General features: G+C 36.7%; 1 protein-coding gene and 1 pseudogene across 1 annotated transcript in view; one reads left to right on the top strand and one right to left on the bottom strand.

Moving 5' to 3' along the window:
- Positions 1-5,943, bottom strand: part of LOC132240092 (lysine--tRNA ligase-like) — a 40,371-nt pseudogene extending 34,428 nt beyond the window's left edge.
- Positions 1-19,897, top strand: part of LOC132240154 (ADP-ribose glycohydrolase MACROD2-like) — a 619,136-nt gene that overhangs the window by 538,101 nt on the left and 61,138 nt on the right. The window lies entirely within an intron of this gene.

The following is a 19,897-nucleotide window of genomic DNA, read 5'->3' as shown; positions in this document are numbered from 1 at the left end:
TTGTTGCTTTTTACCCGCATGTGGCAACATCCAGTGGTTTCTCTTTTATTTTCCTTCTTTTTATTAAGTCTCCAAATATTATTCCCAATTTATATATTTTAGATTTTGCAATTCTAATAAGTAATAGAGAAGTTGGTTTTAATACTCAATTCTATAATATTCACAGACCTAAATGGAAAATTTTGTATTTTTAAATTTTATACTTCAGTGTTATCAAGCTTTTGTTATATTCAGTTATTTTGCTGCACTCTATGTCCAAATAGGAACAATTAAAAATGTATTATTCTTATCATAGTTTTCCAACATAAACAAATCTGAGCTTCTCTACCTTTCTTTGCTTGCTTTCAGCCTCCAAGTAGGCTGAAAGGACTGGGGTTGAAAGTTAATTTTTAATTAGAGTTTAAAAGTTGAACATTATAATTAAACATATGGACACTCCCACAAGCATTGTTGCAAACAGCATGTTTATATGCAGACTCTCTCAAACCTCATGATCATAATAAAAATTATTTTTGTTTAAGACCATTTTGCCTAAGCTATGGGTTAAGTTTCCCTCATATTTCTTTTATTACTTCTAGTTTAAAATGTAAAACAAAAGTCATCTTCTTAATATATTTTTATATTCACAGTATTCATTTTTTTCCAGAAATATTTATCTTTTGAAGATATCAAATTGATTTTTATGTGAATATTACAACATTTCTGCTATTATTTAAATAGGGTTGAACTACCAGGAGTTTTATTTCCTGTGGTCTATGACTTTAAAAAATGGTAGTGGTAGTACAGAATATAATGTTATGATGGTGATATGAATTTTTATGTCCAGTGCTTAAATATATTTTGTTAATATTTTGAATCCTTAATTTTTCATGTTGGTTTACCCAACATTTCTCTGGAATAACTAAATATATTAATTGATATACATGTTAATTAAGTGATTTTCACTAGGGATATCTACTGTAAAAATGGTAGAATTTATTTGCTGTGAAGCTTTCTTCATAGCCTAAGTGCATATGAGGAAATGTAGGGAAAGCAGTTTGAAGCTTAGGAAATGCCTTTAATGGAAGATTTCAGACTTCCTACTGCCCTCCAATTTAATGTTATACATATTCTCCATGGTGAAGATTTAAAGCATATAAATCATTAGGTTGATAGATGAAAAGTTATACTTTAAACACATTTTAGTAATATTTGTATTATATTTATATCAATTATATAAGATTTTTGGCTTTGTATGTATATGTTTAAAAGTTTAACACAAGGTATAGATATAAATGGGGATAGCTATATTGATTTATGCATATGATTAAAAGAATACATATTGGTGTATTAGAATAAATCCACAGAAGTGTTCTGGGTATGTCAGGGTGAGGAATTTACCTTCTGGCAGGGTACAGGCATTTGCAAATAGTTATTAAACTGCATAGTAAGTACAATAATAAAGGAATGGAAAAAAGAACTCAAGAAAGAAGAAAGAATAGGAGGGGGTGGAAGCTGGGATGGCAAAGGCTTCCAGAAGAGATGACACTTAGGTTGAGCCCTATTAAAATGCATGATAAATATAACTATTAAAACATTGAAAATAGGGATGGAAGAAGATGGGAAGAGAGCTGGTGAGAGATACAAGTATTATTGGAAGATGGTGGACTTTACTGGAACTGTGGAGGATGAGTAGAATTCTGACAAACATAAATGCAGTAAGGTATCTAGATTGTGAACTAGCAGGAGGAAAGTCACAAATGGGGAACATGCTGGACATATTCTGCAATATTCCCGTTTGATTTGATGTGAGCTCATAAGAGGGAGATAAGGCTGGAAAAATAGGTTTGCACAAGACTGTAGACCAAAATGCTAAATTGAGCTGGCTGGACTTTCATCTGTAGGAAGATTCTTTCAGCGGCAGTGCATAGTAGGGGTTAGAAGGTGGAGAGACCAGAAGCAGAGTCATGTACTATGTGTCAAGAGGCAGTAATTGAATTCTAATAGTTAGGGGCAGATTTAATAAAGTCCTAAAGGCCATGGCAACAGCAATAGAAAGTAATGGGAACTGATGCGAGAGACATTGTGGATGAGGAAACAAGACTTGGCACTTGGCCCCATGTGGGGAGGAGGACAGAAGAGGGTTTCAGAATGAGCTGAGTTGGAGTCCATGTCATGAGGGGGAAGGTAGTACCAAAGACAGAGATGGCTATCACTGCAGTAGGAGTAGGGCTGTCAATTGAATTAAGGTGTTGAAAGCACGGGGAGATTGACATTTGCAGCAGTCTTGGGAATTAAGAGCCTGGAGAATAGGAGAAACTCAGCTATTGAGTCTATCACACTGTCTGGAGATAGTGCTGACAGGATAAGAAATTAACATGTTTAGAAAGAAATGATTAGTTTCACAATGTGGCAAGGCCATAGAATACACCCCCTAAACTCCAGATCTCAATCAAGTCACTTTAATCTTTCATTAGCTTAATTTGCTCAGTTGTACGATGTGAAAAATAGTGCTAGATATGTCCATCTCCTAGATTTTGGGATTGTATTAAGGGTATAGTTTTGGTCAAACATCTGTATAGGAGACTATACAAACATAAAGATATGTTTTTATTATATTGAGAGAATGTCAAAAGGAAAATATATAGCTAGTACTTTAATTTTTGCAATTGTACATTATAAGATGTTCTAAATTCAAAAATTTATTCAAATAATTAGCTTTTATTAGGTTTTTACTCTGTTCCAGGCACGATTTTAAGTACTATTTAAGTGTTAAACAATTTAACCTTTAAGTTATCACCATGACATTGTGGCATTTTCGTTTTACAGATGAGGAGACCAAGGCTCAGAGAAATCAAATGGCATGTTTGAATCTGGGACTTGAACCCAAGCACTCAGCCTTCAGAGCCAGGCTTCTATTCATTAGTCCATTGCCTCCATCTGCTTCAGAGCATGCTTCATTTTGTTATTGCATTTGTATTAACATGGCTTTCTTCAGTACAGACCACTCTATTTCTAAAGCTTGTGTGGTCCAGATGCATGGCCTTTCCTTCCACACATTCTCATTTTCTGAAGACAAATTGGTTGTGGACCGGTCCTGAGTATTATAGGAAAAATTGACATGGCAGGAGAAAGTGTTCAGACTTTGGATCTAATCCAAATGCTTTAAGTCGAGCATTCTGTCTTGTTAACTGTGTGACCTTGAGAAAGTTGTTTACCACCCTTAACCCTGGCTCTTCATCTGTAAACACAGAGCTGTAAGAGAGTGAAATATGTGTGAAATACTTACAGGGTGTTTGGCTCATAAAAGTCAATCACCAGGGATAACAGTAGGCATAGCATGGAGAACCCACAATATTTTATAGGAGCCCACAAAAATGTTTTAATTTCTTTTAAAAACAGATGGTAAGAGTGAACTTTTGGTTTAATAAAACGTTTAATATATGTTAATACCAAAATAATAGTACAAATGATTTTTAATTTTTTTAAATGGAGCAAAAGTGTCTTGGGTCATGAAAGTCATAATTTAGTCCTAGCAATCACTTCTTACTAAGATCCCTTAAACCTCTTCTAGTGTCTGAGCCATGATGCTTTCCCCAATCATTTTGATTGATTCATTAGCCAACTAATTTCTAGCCTATATAAATTAAAATAAACTTAAAACTCACATTTATATTCCTCACCCAACGTAATTATCTACCTCCCTCTTAAGTAATAGTTCATTATTCCCTCTTCTGGGCTACCTCTGTACTGTGGTTAAACTTCTCACATCATACTTAAACTATTAATTTACACACCTGTGTCTTCTATGCCATCCAAGCAGCTTGAGAACATGGATTGTGTCTTGTCCACCCCTATCTCCCTAGGAACTAGCAGAGTACATGGCACATAGAATGGTGTTCATAAAAGTTTGCCAAATTAAGTTGATTCTGTTTGCCACACTGATATTGTATTGCCATCCATAGACTAATTGCTGTTTGTAAATGTGCTTTGTAACTAAGATTTCACCTAAAACTTTAGATATCTGAAATGAAAATTATCATGTATCCTGCAAGATTAGCTCCTCCTTAATACTTTTCAATACTTTATAGCATCACTCCCTACCATCCTTATTATTCATTAAAAATTGAAAAGTAAAATAAATTATTTGTCAAGACTTCTTCCCTCACTTACTAAATAAATTTAATTAACAAAGGGCCTATGAAAGTGGTCAAGGTTCTTAGATATCTTTATATACGCATCTCCATGTTATAAATGATTCTGTGTCCCACTCATCTAATGGAATACAGTGTGAGAGAGTGAAAAATGAGCCTTAATTCTAAAGTACCAAAGACATGCCAGTATTATCTTATTACAGAATGGGAGGCAACATACAGGGTGGGGCAAAAGTAGGTATACAGTTGTGAGTATGCAAAACAGTTTATTCTTGTATTTATATTATTTATTTATTATTTTCCACATATCATAACTAGGGTTGAAGCATCTAATTTTAAGGACAGTGGCTTTTCTTATTTTATTTTGAGATTATCTCTAAAAGTTTCATTCCTCTGAAGAAGAGCAGGAGACATAATACATTATTAAGTAATTTGTTCCTGATTATTTGGCATTATGTAGTTTTGTTTTTTAAGAGACTGCCAAATTTCATTTTGTTTTTCACTTATTTTAATGCTTTCTACTCTCTGATTTATAACTTTCTCAGGCATAAAGGGTTTTTTACATCTTAAAAGTTTGCAGTGCATGGAAGAGTGAGGCACTAGAGGGGAAATACACTGTTTGCAGTTTGGATAATTGTGGATGATGGTACCAATTACATCAAAAAGGTTGGAGAAAATGATACTTTTTTCCCTTTCTCTAATCCCATTCTGCACAATAGCATGTAACAAGTTTGGTTACTTGGCAGAGATTATTTTGCATTCTTCATATCTCTCTGGAAGAGGTTGGTTTTAGCTATGGAAAACCAATGTATGCTCATGTATATAGGATGCAATTTCATAATGTTGGCATGGTTTAATACTTGGAATCTCATGTTTTTGGATCCTTCTAAAGTTGTTTAAATTGCTAATTATAAAGGCAGATGACTGTTGAAAAAAATGGGTAATTAGTAACTCAATATGAGGGTGTACAGGTTGATTTTCTTATTTTAGTATAACAATGGATAGTGTGTACTGTTAGCATGACATTTTTTGGTTGGCAGAGTACTTTTATGTGCATTGTTTCTCGTGATGCTTACAATCTCACGAGGAGGGTACTATTATCATCAATATTTTATAGAAGATGAAATTGTACTATGTGGACCTTAAGTGACTTAAACGGTTAGCAGAATTAGGACCAAATTCTGGGTCTTCGTATTTAAATGACCTTAGTGCTTCTAAGCCCTTGTTGTCAGTAAGATCCAACCACAGCCCCCCTGACACAATTGGAAGGCAGTCAAAAACAACCTTTCTCTGACCCTTCCCAGGCTCACCTTCCTGATATCTCATGCACCTTCATTGACCACTTGGATATTAATCCATGCTTCGCTTTCTCTGACTTGGGTATTATATGTAGTCTCTACCATATTTTGAGTTTGGTCTGAAAGAAGTCACATTTCTTTTCTTTGTCAGATTAATAGCTCAAGAAATTGCATACCAGTATATCAAAATAGTTTCTCTTTCCTAAGATTTTCCATTCCTGCTTAATTATTCAGGAAACTTAAAGCTTGCTAAATTCAAAGGAGAATCATTCTACCTACCAACTGCAGGCAGAGAACACATTTGAATTGAGCCATTCATTCTCATTGTTACTTCTGGTTGCTACACACAGTCTTGCTGTGGTAGGATCACCTTGCAAAGCTCTGCCACTAATGTCTGTTCCGTGTTGCCCAGTTGCTTTTGTAGGAATATGTCTGTCACCAGAGCACAGGGATACCTGATGTTGGGTGCCAGGGTCACAACCCCTTTGGTTCACATTTGAAGGTCCAGTCATTGTTCCCCAAAGCAGGGTGGCCTTGAGTCAGAATGCCTGAGTTTGGAGTGCTTCTTCAATAATCTTCTCTCAAAAACATCTATGTCCAAATGCAAGCCTCTAGTTAGTGTGCTCCCTTTCCTCAAGGCCATTTTATTTCAGCTTCTTATTGCTCTCTCCTGCCACAGAGTTTTGGTGGAAGTCATCCTGATCCATCTTAACAGGTCTTTCAAACTCTGAATTGCAGGGAGTAGGGTAGGGCTAGGTTCATTCTTCTAGGGACATCAGGGGTTTCAGCAAAAGGCAATTTTGATCATATTCCAAATTCTCTCTCTCCTGTCTTCAAGAAGGAAGTTGCCTTTATGCCTCACATTCATATGAGTAAGAGGAAACCTACAAGAGGCCAAGAAAATCAGTGTCTCTAACTCTACCTGAAAATGCTGATATCATTTAAAAATAACCCCCAACTGGGCATTCCACTTAATCTCTGTCTAAACATGCCTTCATCGTGCTTCAGCCTGGATAATGCTATACAGTTTGCACTTGTACCTTTGCTTTGCGCAAGACCCACTGAGGCAGTTATGACGCATATTTTCTCTTCAATTCCTGGTAGAAAGATTGAAGACTATACATTAGACTCATTACAAATAGCTGGTTAGGGAATATGTTAGTGTCCTGGGGCTGCTGTAACAAAGTACCACAAACTGGGTGGTTTAAACAACACAAATCTGCTGTCTCACAGTTCTGGAGGCCAGACTTACAAACTCAAGGTGTTCGCAGAGCCGGTTCCTTCTGAGGGCCGAAGAGGAATTCGTTTAAGGACTATTTCCTGAGCTTCTAGCAGCCTCAGGAGTTCCTTTGGCTGGTAGATGGCATTCTTCCTGTAGCTTCACAGGGACTCCTCTCTATGCATGTGGGTCTGTGCCCAAAGGGCCCCTTTTTATAAAGACACCAGCCATTTTGGTTTAGGACCACACTAATGGTCTCGTCTTAACCTGATCACCTGTAAAGACACTATTTCCAAATAATATTCACAGGACTTTCACATCTTTTATGGGGGATAAATATCAACTTATAACTGACTTAAAATCACACATAAAAACAAAACAAATCTCTTATAAAAGTAATATATGTCTGGTGTGAGAAGAAATAGATAAGTGCACACTCTCAATCTGAGGGGAGCGCAGATTAGAAATTAGGTTTTCTGACACTACCATAGGGTTTGTACTATATTCTGAGGCCTCTGGTAATTTAATTTTTTCCAGTAATTATTTATTTAGGAATGTACTTAGTTGCTTTAAGTTTAATGGTTTCTGATTCTTCTACAGATTTGTCAATTATAAATTTTCTTTTTAAAGAATTCTCAACTGAATTTTTATTCAATACCTTAATATAATCAGTTTTATAAGAATTATTTCTAAGTATCTTTGAAATATTTTTTCAACAAAAAAGTTTGTCAAGTTTTTAAAGAAAAGCAAATAGGGGAACAATACCTATCAGCAATATAGAGTACTCCCATTTGAAATCTTATGTTTATTTGTGTGTGTGGGTGTGTATTTTTCTGGTCATATTACCTAAGAATTCTAGAATGAAAATTTTATTTACTGTTGTTTACTTATGGATTTAGGTCCCTTATCAACTCACAGGGCTATCCCATAAGAAAGTAATTTTAGAGTTATAAAATAGATAGAATACTTGTTACTGTTTGAAACCATGGCCAGAATAATACTGAGATGCTTACTAAATTTAAACAAGTGAATTTAACTGTCATATTTTCTATGTCCATATAATTAAAAATGTACCACAGTAGTTAGAAAAATGGGCTTTGAAGTAAGAAAAAAAATATTGTTAAGTCTGAACTCGGCCATTATTATCTGAGTGACCTAACTTCCAAGCCTCAGCTTTCTCATGTCCAAAATTGAAATGATAATCCCATACTTCTCATAGGCCTTTTGGGGAAATTGTTTAAGAGAATATATGTATCATGTTTACAATAGTGTCAAGCACTTTTAGTGAGCAGACAATAAACATCAACTATGCTGTCACCACAAATTAAATTAATTAGTTACACTGAAATTACAAAATATATACATATATATACATATATAATTACTATTTTACATTATAAAATTAAAAACCTGGGTCTGAAAAACAGGAGTTGCTGTGATTCTATGCTTAGACCAATATTATAGTGTCATAAGTGCCAATAGATTATTATTGTTTTATGTCAGAGAATATAAATATAGGTGTGTTGTTTTAAATAGTTCTTTCTGTACCAATAATAATTGTAATTAAGTTAAAAGTTACCTTGAGTCATAAGATTGAAAAAATTTAAAAAAAAGACACACACTTTATTTTGTCATTTGGCTATTGATTTTTGCTTTCTTTAACTTTCTGTTGTTTTAATTTGTTAATTAGAGTAACTTAATTTCCTGATGTTATTTATTTTATTTTTCAAGTGCTAGGCTACTGACTTAAAATCACACATAAAAACAAAACAAATATCTGTTATAAAAGTAATATATGTCTACTATGAGGAGAAATAGATAAGTGCACACATTCACAAAAATCAAGCCACCTGTAGTCTCACACTCCACACAAAACCAGTGTTTCCATTTTGAGATAGCATATTTTAATATTGTCTTCTGACTTGAACCATCTTTTGGTAAATCAGATTTAATCTGTATTGGTACCCTCTTCTGCATGGCCAATGTGTTTCACTGCAGAATGCCTGGGAGAGAACCCAGGCAGAAGCAGAGTCAACAGGGGCTCCATATCCACTTCCCAGCCCAAGGTTCCTGGTCTATAGAGATGGCTAAAGTAGGTCTGCTAAAGTAGCAAGAATTCATAAATTGAAATTTATTTTTATTGTCTCCTGTTGTCAACTGGAGAGAAACAAGCTCTAAGGCACCTAAGAAGTATTGTGACTTAGAGTAATGCTACCCCAAGTTCATCTCTCATGACTTGACCTTCGTCCTCTGTCTATCACTCTCTCCAACTCTATCCCCATCTCTCTTCCAAAGTGCAGCTAATGGAAATTTATTTCATTGGCGTATGTCTCTCCTCATTGTACTACTAAAGAATTCAAAATCCTTTATCTGCAATTCTGGAATGTGGTTTTCAGAGTCCAAAAAGTTCAAAGAACCAAAGTATTTTTATAACTTCATTAATGTGGAGCTATTTATATTTATTTTTTATCATACTTGATGTTAATATTCATATGTTTAGCTACTAAAATATAAATGTGCTTGATTGCAGGATATTGCCCCAGATGCTACTGGGGGTGTTATATAGCTTGTGATAGATGCACTAGATTACCTTTCTAAAATCCAAAAAGCCCAAATTATAAACACAACCAATCCTGCTGGTCTTGAATAAGAGTTGGACCTGCATTAGCCTAAAGAGGTGGCCAAGGGCCAGTGTAATGAGGAGGAGGGCACGAGGAGGCATTTCTGTCTCAATTCTAATTCTGTTCAGTGCTCACATTTCTCTTATGAAAATGAAAGCATAAACACTCTGCAGCCTCCTACTTTTTTTTTAAAATATATTTTATTGATTTTTTACAGAGAGGAAGGGAGAGAGAGAGTTAGAAACATTGATGAGAGAGAAACATCGATCAGCCGCCTCCTGCACATCTCCTACTGGGGATGTGTCCGCAACCCAGGTACATGCCCTTGACCGGAATCGAACCTAGGACCTTTCAGTCCGCAGGCCGACGCTCTATCCACTGAGCCAAACCGGTTTCGGCAGCCTCCTACTTTTTATGTCATCTCTTTCTCACCATGGCTTGCAGACCAAGACAGGTTTTCTGAATTCCTTAACTTAATGTTTGTGTTTCTGCTAATGATACGTAATAGATGTTTGCCCTCAAATAAAATATTTTTCCATTGTGATCAACACTACACAACAATTAGGCTAAAATGATCCTAGAGCTACTTTATTAATGGTGCCTATTTGTGAGGACAGTAAATCAATAAATCCATGTCATAGTTTTATCTCTGCTTTGAAAACAACTCTAAGGAATACCAAAAGATCTCAGTTAAAGATTATGGAAAGAAGAGAATAAAGAACAGAAGCAGAAGATGAATAAAAGAACAAGGAGATGTTTTACCTCATGGTAGACAGGTGAATTATTTTTAATTGTTGTTAAAATTACCAGGAACATATCTACCAATGATATATCAGGTTTTCACACTATAACACACTGTGTGAAGGCTCTGTATTATTTCACCCTTGGGTTCCATAAATTCCACAGCAATGCTCATTTGTTAGTTACAGAGTAAAGGGAAATGAAAGATAAGGCATTTCTTATTCTAAATTGGCCCTACAATGCCAGGAGTCAGGCCCAAGTGAAGAATATAAAGCACAGTTCCCTCCTCAGCACTAATGGCATTTTGGGCCAGATAAGTCTTTGCTTTCTAGGGCTGTCCAGTGCTTTGTAGAAAGTTAGCACCATCCCTGGTCTCTACACTCTAGATGCCAGTAGCCCTCCCTCACTGCCCCAGTTGTCACAAGGATCATTTTCTCCATATATTATGATATATACCTTGGGGACAAAATCATTTCTGCTGATCCCATAGAGAACCACTGCTAGGAGATAGCTCTTGTGTATTTTGGAGGTTTCTGCAGGTAGAGGAAGTGCTGCCATTGTGATAAATTTATATCTGAGGAGAGGAATAATACACTTTGCATCTCATTCATTCATTCAGCTATTTATTGATCACTGATGATGTGCTAATCTTATATAATAAAAGGCTACTATGCAAATCAACTGAATGGTGGAATGACTGGTCACTATAATGTGCACGACCACAAGGGGGCAGATGCTCAATGAATGAGCTGCCCCCTGGTGGTCAGTGCGCTCCCACAAAGGGAGTGCCACTCAGCCAGAAGCTGGACTCATGGCTGGCTAGCACAGCGGTGGCTAAGGATGTCCAACTGATGACCGTCAGACATCCCCCAAGGGCTCCCAGACTGTAAGAGGTCACAGGCCGAGCTGAGGTACCCCCCAAGTGCATGGATTTCATGTGTGGATTTAGTGCACCGGGTCTCTAGTGATATATAATAGATTTTATGGGTGCTCAAATAGTTATGAAGAAGAAAGTAAGGTTCCTATTCTCATGGAATGTGCCTTCTGGAAGTAAATAACTTGTAAATAATTAATCAGTAACTAAGTGAATGAATAATATAATTTCAAATAGTGAAAGGACTGTAATGAAATAGGTAATTGGGCAGAGTGACTGGAGATTAGATGAATGCTACTTTAGGCAGGATGGCCAGGGAAACTTTATCTAAGGAGGTGTTTTGAGGTGAGAAAGAGACTGATCTAAGGGATGTGTACTCCAGAAAAAGGGGATAAGAAACATGACTGGATGGATGATATGGATGTTAGTTCTGTTTAATGACAGTGAAAAGGCCAGTTTGTCAGGAACAGAGTTTAAGGAGTGGTACTTGATGAGGTTTCAGTGTTAGGTGGAGCCTGTGTGCCACAGAAAGCCATTTGCTCTCATTGTAATTGCAATGGCAGCCATTAGAGGTTTTTAAGCAGAGGAATTAGCAAGTTCTCATTTAAGACTTTAAAAAGACCATTCTAGGGATAAGAATGAAAGTGGAGGAAAGAAATGAGAGATAGTAGTTTGAGGTGGAGTTTTAGCAACAGAGAAACAGGAGGATTCAAAATATGTTAGAGAAGTTGAACAGCTGGTAGTAGTTGTGTTGATGTTGGGGTGAGGAGTCCAGGATGATTCCTGGGTTTAAGGCATGATCAGTTGGAAAGATTATGCCATTTACTGAGGTACAAATTCTTGTTGGGGGACTAGCTGGTTTGGGTAGGGGGTGAGGGCCAGAATACTTAAAGGTCATGACTTCCCTCTCTTGTGTCTTTTTGTTTTGTGGTTATTCAAGAAGTTAGAGTGTGCATCTTTTTTAAATTTATTTTTTCAGTCTTCACCTAAGGACATGATTTTTATTGATTTTAGAGAGAGGAAGTGAGAGGGGGAGAGAGAGAGAGAGAGAGAGAGAGAGAGAGAGAGAGAGAGACAGACACTCTCAACATCAATCAGTTGCCTCCCACATATGCCCCAAACAGTAATCAAGCGGGAAACCTGGATATGTGCCCTGAGCAGGAATCAGACCAGCGACCTTTTGGTGGACAGGAGGATGCCCCACCAACTGAGCCACACCAGCTGGGGCTTAATTTCTTTTGAAAATGTACATCTTTTTTAGGGGTTTTTTCATGAACCTCCTACTCTGAACTTCATTGCTTCTTAATTTTGAAATGCCAAACACTAGGAAGCATCGTTTTTTCCTTTGTGAAAATATTTATGTATATGAGATTACACAAATGACCAGTTCCCAGTAAATCATGTGTTCAGACTTGCGGTTCCAGGAAAAGTGATGGATTTACATGGAAACAGATATCCCCATGTTGCTTCTCCTGCCTGTGATCACTGATTCATGTGGATAACACGGCTGTCTGGGGGCATGGGCCATGAAGCAGAATGAAGCTACTTTTTCTATGCCAGAGAGAAAAATACCAAGAATTCATATTTTAACACATGGAATTACCCAGAAAAAAATATTCAAGAACATAATCTCATAATCTCTTTCCAGTGAATGATTAAGAAGTTTCTTGTTCCTCTGTCCTTTCATTTCTTAAAAAATAGTCTAAAGCTTGTGTATACTGCAGGATCTTGCCACACTCTTGTCTTTAAATTTCAAGCAGCAATAAGCAGACATTTTCCGTAACCAGATCCAAGTGTTGTACTCTCTGCTTTAAACAGAGGAAATCTGATTTGGCACACAAATGAGCAACAATGAAGAAACAAAATTAATAGGATGGATAATTTACTTTGGAAAGGGGCTTATTGCAGTATGTCTTCAAATAATAAACAACATTAAAGGATTTAAAAATAATTTTATAAACTGTTTATTTTCTGAGACATCCATTTCATCTAATATGTACCTTCTGTACTGTATTGGATATAAAAGTCTTATGTTAATGCGTAGGTAAAGTTGCCATGGGGATTTTTACGTCATTTTCTAAAAAGACACAATGTAATCTTTTATTTCATTTTTCTCAATGAATAAAATATTTACCACTGTTAATTTCCTCCTAGTTTTTATTAAAGGTGAGCTCCTTGGTAATTTTCCATTTTTTCTTGGTTTTTTTTTTTTTGTTTTTTTTTTTATCCACTGATACACTTATTTCCCACTAGAGACCTGGTGCATAAAATTCTTGCACTCGGAGTGGGGAATCCCTCAGCCTGGCCTCTGTCCTCTCTCAGTCTGGGACCCCTTGGGAGATGTCCGCCTGCCAGTTTAGGCCCACTCCCCTTGGGGCTTGGGCCTAAGCCGGCAATCAGACATCCCTTTCGCAATCCAGGAGACCTCGCTCCTTACCACCCGCCTGCTTACTGCTCCTTAGCACTGCTGTGGAGGTGGGAGAGGCTCCCACCATCGTCGCTGTGCTCGCCATCCATGAGCCGGGTTTCTGGCCGAGCGGTGCTACCCCTGTGGGAGCACACTGACCACCAGGGGGCAGTTCCTGCATTCAGCGTCTGCCCCCTGGTGGTCAGTGTGCGTCATAGTGACTGGTTGTTCTGGTTGTTCCACCAGAATGGTTGCTTAGGCTTTTATTAACATAGATGTTGGCAAAGTATTATGCTAAAGTTATACATAGTTATTCTTTGAATGCTGAAAAGAAAATGTCTTTTATTCATGAATAAGTATAGTGTTTACTTATTGTGAATATTGTATTTGGGTTGAAATACACATTTTATTTATTTCTATTATCTATTTTTAATAATTCTAGAAATATAGAATGTCAAATTTTATTCAATAAAGTCCAGTATGGTTTGAAGTGGTTTGCTTTCGTTTTTATTTTATTTTTTCCTAAGAGCAAGATAATGTATGTAAAAGCATACATTAATAATAATAATCTAATTTAAGATAAAAATGCTTTCAAGATGGTAAAGGCATGCAAAAATACAGTATTATTATTATGATGATTCTTTGTGCTTGTTAAGGTGTGCAAGATAATGTTGTTAGCTTGTTTTATAATTCAAGCATTAGGCAAATAAGAAAAAGTATAGCTGATTCTGAAGTGAAGACTCATTTTACAAGCATTTTTTAGACGTACTTTTTAGGAGAGTCACAGAAGGCTTTGGTGGAATTGCACTGTTTGCAGACTTATATTCTTGGTATACTTGCCTTCAGGATTTTTCATCAGATAGTATCGTGGTTAAGAATGTGGATTTAGTGACAGAAGGCCTGGATTCAAATCCAACCCACTTATTAAATCTAAGCTCTATAAACCATAATTGTACTTACATTTCTTTATCTATAAAATTATGATAATAGTGTTTAAAGGAGAAAATGAACAGTATAAATAAAGCATTAGAAGACTGTCTAGCACATACTAAAAAAAAGTCAGCAATTATTTTCTGGTAATTATTATTATTATATTCTGGTAGAAATTCAAGTTTACTGATTAACATATTGCATTGGTCCTGTTTGGTGGTCTTTATTATGTGCAGGGATCAGCAATGACCTGTTTATTATTCTTTTGTTTTAGTGGAGGGTCATAATTTGCCTAATTATAACATCTCATTAAAACAAAAAGAACATTTAAAAGCAAAGACAGTCTTCAAAGGGAAAAGCAAGGTAGCATCTCAAATCTGTGCTCTACCTGAGTTCCTGGCTCAGGGTCTGGTGTGCAGTAAGCTCTCTGCAGACCTGGGCTCACTCCCTGTAGTCTCTGCCCAGGACTCTGATATATGACACCCAAGGGCCTTGCTTCCTTCCCCCTTCTTATTCTTAGTAAACCTGTGCAGCTTTCTTAGCTTACATTTGGCCTTTAGCCTAGGCCCTAGGGAAATTCAGAAAATTGGAAGACATGATAGTATGGCTGAAATATTAAGCTTTTCAAAACATATGCTTTAGTTCATTTACCTGTCTAATATTTTCTCTGTTCTTAAATTGGCTACGTTTAAAAATGTATGATTTTTAAATCACATAGTGGATTATTCAGCTACTCATCTAACATTTAAAATGTAAACAGTGTCAGTTTTTCTTTTTTAAAGGCAAAAGGTAGGATGTTATTATGTGTGAAAGGAAGTAGTAGGATTATGGTCTTTTTATTCTTGCCTGCCTTGGAGCTTGCAGTTTTAATTAATTTCACATTTAAAAATACTGGGCTTTATCTGTTAAGAACTGTTTGTTGTTTATAGAGAATTTTAAGTGCAAATTATCTAGCCAGATGTTTAGACATTAACAGAAAACAAGTTAAATACAATTAACACAATCCTCATTTATCAAGTAGTTAAGTCTCAGCAGTAGGCCTCAAAAATCAGGCTTTCAATCCCCGGGGGGTGGGGATATATATATATATATATATATATATATATATATATATATATATATATATATAAATGAAAGGTACAAAATCTAATTTTGAAACTATAAACTTGGCAAAATTAGGGAACACTCTTCCTAGGGACATCCCAAATTTTAGACATCAATTGCCTTTGCAGTTACTGTATTTTTTTGATGATTCTAGATGTATGGATATTGCATTTACAAGGCAGCTTAAAATATTCTGAGCTATATATAAAAGGTTTTGAGTTCCTAAATCTTCCTGAGGAAGAGCTTAAAAATATTTTGTTTTACAAGTCTCATTGAAGACCTAGGGAATCATTCCCAAATATTAATTCTGAACTTCAGTTATATTGGGGCATTAAAAGCAGTGCTATAATAGGAATTGCATTAAACATCTGGAGTTTATGTTCAAGTCTCAATTCTGACCACATGAAGGGTTTGAACTTGGGTATTGTCATTTATTCTAGTTCTATAATTTGAAATATGTTTGTGATACATCTACATATATGAGAAATATACATGTGGAACCATGAGAATAACTTCTGATCCATATGCCTGCCCTAAAACTGCTCTAAACCTAACAGAGATTGATGGACATCTTTTCTTGCGCTTTTATTTCTCAGTGATAGACTAATTTATTTTGGTCAGGGATATACTTCTGTTTCTCTTAGTTAATGCATAAGGGGTGCAACAGAAAATAACTAATTGAGATGGAGAAAAAGGGAACTTAGCAAGTGTGGATATGAGCAATGGAGAGGAATAAAGCAATTTAAGGATCCAATTATTTACTTGAGAACTATTTGCAAGTCTTAATTATGGAGATAAGAAAGGTTGATAATAAAAGGAGAGAGGAGGGTGTTAAAGAGTCTTTACTGTAGAAAAAGCACACCTGGACACCCTAATGTTTTCCTCTGGTTCACATGGCTCCCATTATCCCTCCCCCATCTTTTTTTTCTTTTCCTTGTTGCTACTTGTTTCTGGATATGAAGAAGAAAGTATCTTAAAATTATTTAGTGAAATAATAATTTTAAAGGAATTACAAAGAGTATTCCATTTGTACTGCAAAACTATTAAATAAGAATCCACTTTAGGTTACAAGTTACAAAGTGCTAGCCAAATATTGAGTGTATTTATATAGCTTATTATCACCCCATCTGCCTCTGTAAACTCATCATTATTCTCAGCCTCCCTTAATAGATGAAATTGGATTTCCTTCCTAATATTTAGAATCAAAGTGCGATCCAAATGTCAGAGGTGGAGGTGGTGGTTGTTATTTCCAGTGTAAAGGCCTCACATCTTTCAAATGATGAAATATTTGTATAAAGCTGTACTAATCATGAATTAGTTTACATTTCCCTCTGTCTCTGACACGCGGCAGCATGGTACAGTGGTGAAGAGACACATATTCAGAGCCTGAGTTTGGGGGTTTGAATTCTAACTCCACACCTAACCAGCTGTGCGAGCTTAGGCCAATTGCTCCCCTCCTTTGTGCTTTCATTTCTTTGTCTATAAAATGATGATAATTATAGTAATTTCCTTATTAATGTTGTTATTAAGAGTAAATTAGTTAATTTAGTCTAAGCACATAGGACAGTACTTAGAACATATAAGCTTTATAAATCAGTGGTTCTCAACTTTGGTGACACATTAGAATCACCTGGGGAGCTTGAGGCCCAGGCAGCACACCTGCCCAATTAATTCTGACCCAGTAGTGGGAGTCATTAAAACTTCTCAGGTGATGCTAATGAGCAGCCAAACTTGGGAACCACTGCCCTAAACGTGGGCTGTAATTATCCTGCTGACTAAATTATAAACTTCCTGAGGGCCGGCCGTGTATTACTTTCTATACACTCCTCCCAAGAGCATCCCACTCGACACCCTATTTGTAACTAATACTCATTAAATACTTATCAATTAAGGAAAATATGTTGATGACTCTTTGGATGTGTAAAGACCTTACAGCACTGCAGAGGTGCTAATTTTAAGCATTAATTATTCTTTCCCTCAATTATTCATTGACACACACTACACAGTTTTGAGTCTTGATAGACTGTGTTAAACTCTGCAGACATATACAATCTGAAAATGCAATCCACTCTCTGAGGAGTTTGCAATCTAGCATGTGACGGGGAATATGAAAAAATACAGACAGGACTTTAATAGGAGAAAAATTGACCGTGTTGAAGTGTGATGTTGAAATTTGCATTCCCTAGATGGAGCATGCAGCATGTTTGCTAGGAAGTACTTTTTGGATCAAAGCCTCTGTGTGTGTGTGTGGGGGGGGGGGTGGCATGGAGAAGCATGATTGGGAGAAAGAAGTAGTTAAATAGGAATGTAGTCTCAACAAAGTTTTCATTCAACCCACAAAGAGCTTTGGAGCTGGAGCAGCTCTTCAGAGTTATCTCAGGTTGGGCTGAAAGGGGTCAGGTTTTGTTCCTCTCCTTGCATAGCATCTGGTACAGCTGCTGGAAGAAGCTAAGGGCTTCCCAAAGAGAGCTGACAGCTCAGAGTATCCTCTGGGACAGTGGTTCTCAACCTTGCTGCACATTAGAATCACCTGGGAATCTTTTTAAAATCCTGATTTCTGGGCCTCATCCTCCGGAAATTCTGTTTCTTTGTTACTAATGTTGTGGCCCCACCCCATAACAAAGAAACAGAATTTCCCTGGAGGATGAGGCCCAGAAATCAGGATTTTAAAAAGATTCCCAGGTGATTCTAATGTGCAGCCAAGGTTGAGAACCACTGCTCTGGGAGCTCTCCCAGCTGATGCTCGAATACATTCGTCATTCCTAAAGAGAGTCTGGGTGGAATATCACAGCTTCCACCACATTCAGTAGATATTAACATCAACAGCAATAATAGAAGTTACTCGGAGTCAGAAAAGAGGTCAAATTTAGTTAGGTGGAGAGAGAGGAGCCGGGGCTGAATTGAGAATTGCTTTCTGGAGTGGATGCCATTGCAATTTGAAGTTTAAAGGTAGTTCAGATTTCAAAAGGTTTAGATGAGATGCAGAATATTCCACGTATAAGAAAAAAAAAAACAGAGGAAAAGGAGGGAAACTATGAAGTTTAGATTTTTTTGAATCTTGTGAGTCTTAGAAGGCAAGGATAAAAAGTTAGGCTTAATTTGGTTGCCATTCAGGAGTGGGGAGAAAAATGTATGCTTTAGAAAGATAACTGGAGAAATAGCAGGGATCAGGCAGATTTGAGAGCAAGATAGTGCAGCTGTCCACCAAGAAGCAATATAAGGAGGGAACATCTAAGGCAGGCAAGAAGACAGAGTACTGCAAAGAACCGGGTGGATTCAGGATGCAGAGTAGATGTGGCACTGATAGGTCTGAATGTTCATACGTATGTAAGATGGTACAGGGGATCAGTAGGTAGGGAATAGAGTGACAAAATGCATAATGATGGCGAAGAGGGCTCAGAAAGCCTAGTGGCTTTGGTCCATTATTAGAAAAGGAGGAGACAAATGTGACCAAGGTTTTGCATAGAGCATAGGAGGAACATGAAGGGGTTGTTCAGTTTAATGTGAATTCTCTCATCTTGTATTGCTCTTCGGGGCTTTCCTGGCAACATCAGGCCATTAGTCCTGGCAACCAATGAAAGTACATCAGAGGAGGTCCAAGCCCAGTCATGTTGGAACGCTGTCCTAGGTGGTGCTCAGTAAAATTATGAAGTCACGAATGTTTGTTCTCAAAGTGCCAGTCATCAGTATTCTCACTTTCTATCCAACTCTTTCATGCTCTCAGAGTATTTCTCCTGCCTCCCTCTCCCCTATTCTCTGTCAAAACTGGTCATTTACTCCACAGTGTTGGTTTCTCCAATGACCTGTCATCTACTCCTGAAGTATCTGTAGTTGTAGAATTAAACTCTTTTTAAATGGATGTTAAAGTCTTTTTAAATGAATTTCAGTGAATAGTATTATTTTGAGCAAGAGGGTCTCTGAGTCCCAGAAAATGATGTTAGTTGCAAGGCCACTCTCGGTGATTCAGTTTTGAGGGTCAGCATTTTCAGGATTTAAACAAAGGAAAAGTCATACTTGCAGCTTCTTCACCTTGGAAGGAGGTCCTGGAATGTTATAAACACTGCCTTATAGGAAGTCAGCTGTGGGACATAGTATGCCTTGATATTTTTATAAATAATTTATTTTTTCTCTTCTCTCTCACAGAAATAAAATGGATGAATGAATCATCCTGTAATTTGTCATAATGAAAGAACTTTTTCTACTTCATCTTAATGTCTGGGGTGTTTCATTTTATAAGAATTTAAATGAGCCCCATTTCAAATGAAATATGCTGTAGCATCGTGAGTTCCCAACTAGTCACTTTGTGAAGTCACTGCACTCTGCACAATCTCTCTTTCCATTCTAAAACCTTGGAAAGAAATGATTGAAGTGTAGACACTCAAGAGTGCCTGTTTTATTGCTTTGCAAAGAAATTTCAATTTAGTGTTTATCTGGTTATGGTCCCCAAATATATCTCAAAGGAAGATAAATCAAGGTTCTTGGGAAGTTTATAGTCTTATATCATTCAGTCCTATTACTTGAACTACTTTGTTTGACGTTGTCAGTCTAAGCACTCTCAGGGCTGTGATTA

The sequence above is a fragment of the Myotis daubentonii genome, chromosome 8 (assembly GCF_963259705.1).
Source record: "Myotis daubentonii chromosome 8, mMyoDau2.1, whole genome shotgun sequence".
Classification (NCBI taxonomy): Eukaryota; Metazoa; Chordata; class Mammalia; order Chiroptera; family Vespertilionidae; genus Myotis; species Myotis daubentonii.
The sequence above is the reverse complement of the archived record's forward strand: the minus strand, read 5'-3'. Positions and strand labels throughout refer to the sequence as shown.